Genomic DNA, 5,591 nt, shown 5'->3' with positions numbered 1-5,591 from the left:
AAATTTTCAAAACAAATCTATCTCTTTTCATTCAAAAATCTTTTCAACTAATCAATATCTTTTTCAAATCTCTATATTATATTTTTCAAAAAAAAAATATCCAAATTTATCTTTTTCAAATATCTTTCATATCTTTTCTTATCATACTTATCTCTTTTTAAATCATATCTTCTATCTTATCTTTCTTCCTATTTTTGAAAAACCCACCCCCCTCCCTTTTAAAAACACATTCGGCCTCCTTCCTTCTATCCCTCTCCTTTCTTTTCTTTTGCTTGAGGACAAGCAATCCTCTAAGTTTGGTGTATTTATCCGTGATCACTAAACCATACCCACTAAAGATCATGGCTCCTAAAGGAAAACAACCCACTCCAAGAGGCAAGAAAGAGAGTGTTCCAAAACCACTTTGGAATCAAGGGAGGTTCTTAACCAAAGAACATTCAGACCATTACTACAAAATAATGGGTCTAAGATCTGTGATCCCGGAAGTCAAGTTCGATCTGAAAGAAGATGAATATCCGGAGATCCAAGAGCAGATTCAAAACAGGAACTGGGAAGTCCTAGCTAATCCTAAAATGAAAGTGGGAAGGAATATGGTTCAAGAATTCTACGCTAATCTATGGCAAACAAACAGGCAAAGAATATCTGGAGCTGCCCTCTATGACTACAGGACTGTGGTCAGAGGAAAGATTGTTCACATCCACCCTGACAACATCAGGGAGATCTTTAAGCTACCTCAGCTGAAAGATGACCCAGACTCCTTCAATAGGAGAATGATGAGAACAAAGAAGGGCCTGGATAAGATTCTAGAGGATATATGCATCCCTGGAGCCAGGTGGACCACCAGCACGAAGGGTGCCCTAAGTCAACTCAAGAGAGAAGATCTCAAACCAGTCGCCAGAGGATGGCTGGACTTCATTGGGCGTTCTATATTGCCCACCAGCAACCGTTCTGAAGTCAATATTTGAAGAGCAGTGATGATTCATTGCATTATGTTGGGAAAAGAAGTAGAAGTTCATCAACTGATCCCATCTGAATTCTACATACTTGCCAACAAGAACTCCAAGGATGCCAGGTTGGCTTATCCAAGCCTAATCTCTATGCTCTGCAAAGATGCTGGAGTAAAGATGGGAATAACAGAGTATATCTCAGTGGAGCAACCAATCACTAAAATCACAATGGAAAAACAACAAATGCAGGTTGACCCCATCAAGAGGAGGGTGCAAGAATTCCTACCAGAACTCCCTCAATTTGAATACTAGGAGCATCTTGAGGCATCTGTCACTAAGTTGCAAGAAACCATGGACCAATTAAAGGAAGAACAGCAAAATCAAAACAGCATGCTTTGCAAATTGCTCAGAGAACAAGAGGTGCAAGGGCGTGAATTAAGAGAACTAAAGCGTCAGAAACTATCTCTTGAAGGGCCAAGCACCCCACAGACTAAAGAGGCATCCGCTTCCCAAAGTCAAGGTTGTTGAGTTCTGATCTTAACCTTAACCCTGTGATAACTTTTTTTCTATTATTTGAGTTTCACCTTAGGAGTCATATAATGGCAATTAGTATTTATATTTTGATTTTATCCCCAATTAAGCTATAATTTATTTTTCTCATCATCATTAAACATGAATAAAATTGAAGATTTTCTTTAGAACAAGGAGGCAATAATTTTCGGGTTTTTAATAAAACAAATTCTAATTGTTTACATGTGGTGGCAATGCTTTCTGCCTTCTGAATGAATGCTTGAACAGTTAATATGTCTTTGGAATTTGATGTTCTTGAATGTTAAATATGTTGGCTCTTGAAAGAATGATAAACATGAGACATGTTATTGGTAATCTGAAAAATCATAAAAATGATTCTTGAAGCAAGAAAAAGCAGTGAATACAAAAAAAAAAAAAGAGAGAGAGAGAAAGCAAGCAGAAAAAGCCAATAACCCTTAAAACCAAAAGGCAAGGGTAATAAAAAGGATCCAAGGCTTTGAGCATCAGTGGATAGGAGGACCTAAGGAAATCAAATCCTGGTCTAAGCGGCTAAACCAAGCTGTCCCTAACCATGTGCTTGTGGCGTGAAGGTGTCAAGTAAAAACTCGAGACTGAGCGGTTAAAGTCAAGGTCCAAAGCAAAGAGAAGAGTGTGCTTAAGAACCCTGGACACCTCTAATTGGGGGCTTTAGCAAAGCTGAGTCACAATCTGAAAAGTTTCACCCAATTATGCGTCTGTGCCATTTATGTATCCGGTGGTAATACTGGAAAACAAAGTGCTTAGGGCCACGGCCAAGACTCATAAAAGTAGCTGTGTTCAAGAATCAACATACTGAACTAGGAGAATTAATAACACTATCTGAATTTTAAGTTCCTATAGATGCCAATCATTCTGAGCTTCAATGGATAAAGTGAGATGCCAAAACTGTTCGGAATCAAAAAGCTACTAGCCCTGCTCATTTAATTAGAATCTGAGCTTTACTCAAAAACTCTGAGATATTATTGTTTCTTGACTCATGTGTATTATATTTTATTTATCTAGTTGCTTGAGGACAAGCAAAAGTTTAAGTTTGGTGTTGTGATGAGCGGATATTTTATACGCTTTTTGGGGTTAATTTCATATAGTTTTTAGTATGTTTCAGTTAGTTTTTAGTTTATTTTCATTAGTTTCTCGGAAAAATTCATATTTCTGGACTTTACTATGAGCTTGTCTGTTTTTCTATAATTTCAGGTATTTTCTGGCTGAAATTGAGGGAGCTGAGCAAAAATCTGATTCAGGCTGAAAAAGGACTGCTAATGTTGTTGGATCCTGACCTCTCTACACTGGGAATGAAATTTCTGGAGCTACTTGAGTCCAATTGATGCGCTTCCAATTGCGTTGGAAAGTAGACATCCAGGGCTTTCCAGCAATATATAATAGTCCATATTTTTCGCAATAATAGACGACGTAAACTGGCATTCAACGCCAGTTCCATGTTGCAGTCTGGCGTCCAGCGCCAGAAACACGTTACAAGTTGGAGTTCAACGCCAGAAACAGGTTACAGCCTGGCGTTGAACGCCCAAAACAGCCCAGGCACGTGAGAAGCTTTAGTCTCAGCCCCAGCACACATCAAGTGGGCCCCAGAAGTGGATTTCTGCACTATCTATCATAGTCTACTCATTTTCTGTAAACCTAGGTTACTAGTTTAGTATTTAAACAACTTTTAGAGATGAATTTTGTACTTTTTGACGGCATGAGTCTCTAAACTCCATTGTTGGGGGTGAGGAGCTCTACTGTGTCCTGATGAATTAATGCAAGTATTTCTGTTTTCTATTCAAACATGTGTGTTCCTATCTAAGATATCCATTCGCACTTCAACATGAATGTGATGAACGTGACAATCATCATCATTCCCCCATGAACGCGTGCCTGACAACCACTCCCGCTCACCGTAGAATGAATGAATATCTCTTGGATCTCTTAATCAGAATCTTCGTGGTATAAGCTAGATTGATGGCAGCATTCAAGAGAATCTGAAAAGTCTAAACCTTGTCTGTGGTATTCCGAGTAGGATTCAGGGATTGAATGACTGTGACAAGCTTCAAACTCGCGAGTGCTGGGCGTAGTGACAGACCTAAAAGGATAGTAAATCCTATTCCGGTACAATTGAGAACCTGCAGATGATTAGCCGTGCGGTGACAGCGCACCTGGACCCTTTTCACTGGAAGGATGGATGGTAGCCATTGACAACGGTGATCCACCAACACACAGCTTACCATAGGAGGACGTGCATGCGTGAATCATAAAACAGAGAAAAGCAGAATTTCAGAAGACAAAGCATCTCCAAAACTCCAACATATTCTCCATTACTGCATACAAGTATAATTTGTGTTCTGCCCTTCTTACTTTTCACAATTCAAATTAAGAATTATTATTGATATTATATCCTGACTAAGAGTTACGAGATAACCATAGCTTGCTTCAAGCCAACAATCTCCGTGGGATCGACCCTTACTCACGTAAGGTATTACTTGGACGACCCAGTGCACTTGCTGGTTAGTTGTGCGAAATTGTAAGAGAGTAATGTGAACATTGGCATCACAATTTCGTGCACCAGCGTGCCACGCCCTTCATATGCTTGGCTCCTCTTCTTGGCGTGCCACGTCCAGAACTCAAGTGGCACGCACAGGTTTTCTCTTGGGTGATTGGTGATGGTGGCATGCCATGCCTGGGACTCAAGTGGCACGCCTAAGTGATTTTTAAAGCTGGCGTTCCAGGCCTTCGATACCAAGTGGCACGCCCATATGGTTGGCTTTGTTTCTCCCTCTCTAGAAAATACAACCAGCGTGCTACGCCCAGGTGTTGGCGTGCCACGACCATCATTTACCTTGGTTCCAGTAGCTGGCGTGCCACGCCTGGCATTCAAGTGGCACGCCCAGTTGAAAATCTTGAGCTGGCGTGCCACGCCTTCGACACTAAGTGGCACACCCAGCCTTTGCTTTGGCCTTCTTTGTACCTTGGCGTGCCGTGCCCAGATGCTCAAGTGGCACGCCTAAGTGAGGGTGGAAGCTTGGCGTGCCACGCCTTAATGCTCAAGTGGCACGCCCAGCCTTTTTAGCCTTCAACTTCCTCTCTGGAATTTTGTACCAGCGTGCCACGTTAAGCTGTTCAAGTGGCACGCCTAAGTGATTTTAAAGCTGGTGTGCCACGCCTTCGATACCAAGTGGCACGCACATGGCTTAAGTTGTGGGTTTGGCATGCCACGCCCCTTTGGTAGCCTTCATTGTTGCTCTCTAGAAAGTTGTACTGGCGAGCCACGCCCAGATTCTGACGTGCCACACCCATGTATATGCTTGGGGATCCTCTCTGGACTTGAGTACTGGCATGCCATGCCAGTGAAATTTTGTGGCATTTGCTCCAAGTGACACGCCTGTTTCGCACGCCTAGCTTGTTTTGTTGTTTTCTTCCCCTTTTTGATGTCTTTTTCTCCTGAAATTTAGCACAAACTCATTTCAAAGCAATGTATTATAATGTTCATCAAATAATGTATGAATTGCAATGATCTACTGAGATTATGCCCTTTTATGGCCCTTTTTATGCAAGAAAAAAGGGTAAATGATGCAAGTCATCACAACACCAAACTTAAGCTTTGCTTGTCCCAAGCAAATTAGTGTGAGTAGCCCCTTTTTATGACTTGAAACTTTGACCTTGGATAGATGCAATCATGACTAAGAGTAGGCCTAAGGGCTTAACACATGCATGAATGATTTTGTTTCAATGTCACAAAGGTTCCTAGATCCTTGAGGGTTCCTTCAAGTATAAGCTTCAGGAGTCCCTTTCTATTGATTGTCACCTTGAAGTAGCAAGAGTTATTTTATTTTCTTTTTGTTTTTTCTTTCTTTTCTATTTATTGATCACGACTCTAAGTGTTTTGTCTCAAGATAACCCTTTAGTTAGGCTTTCAATTAGCACTCCCAAACCAGTTGGCTTTAGGGTACTAGGTGTTGAAACACCCCTAAGAATTTACTTGCCTAGGTCTCTTCTTGACACACCTTCACCACAAGAATCTACTAGGTTATCTACTCTTTTGAGCTTTTTAATGTTTCTTATCATTCCTAGTAGTTGATGCTCAGA

Source organism: Arachis ipaensis, chromosome B06 (genome assembly GCF_000816755.2).
Source record: "Arachis ipaensis cultivar K30076 chromosome B06, Araip1.1, whole genome shotgun sequence".
NCBI classification, from domain to species: Eukaryota; Viridiplantae; Streptophyta; class Magnoliopsida; order Fabales; family Fabaceae; genus Arachis; species Arachis ipaensis.
The sequence above is the reverse complement of the archived record's forward strand: the minus strand, read 5'-3'. Positions refer to the sequence as shown.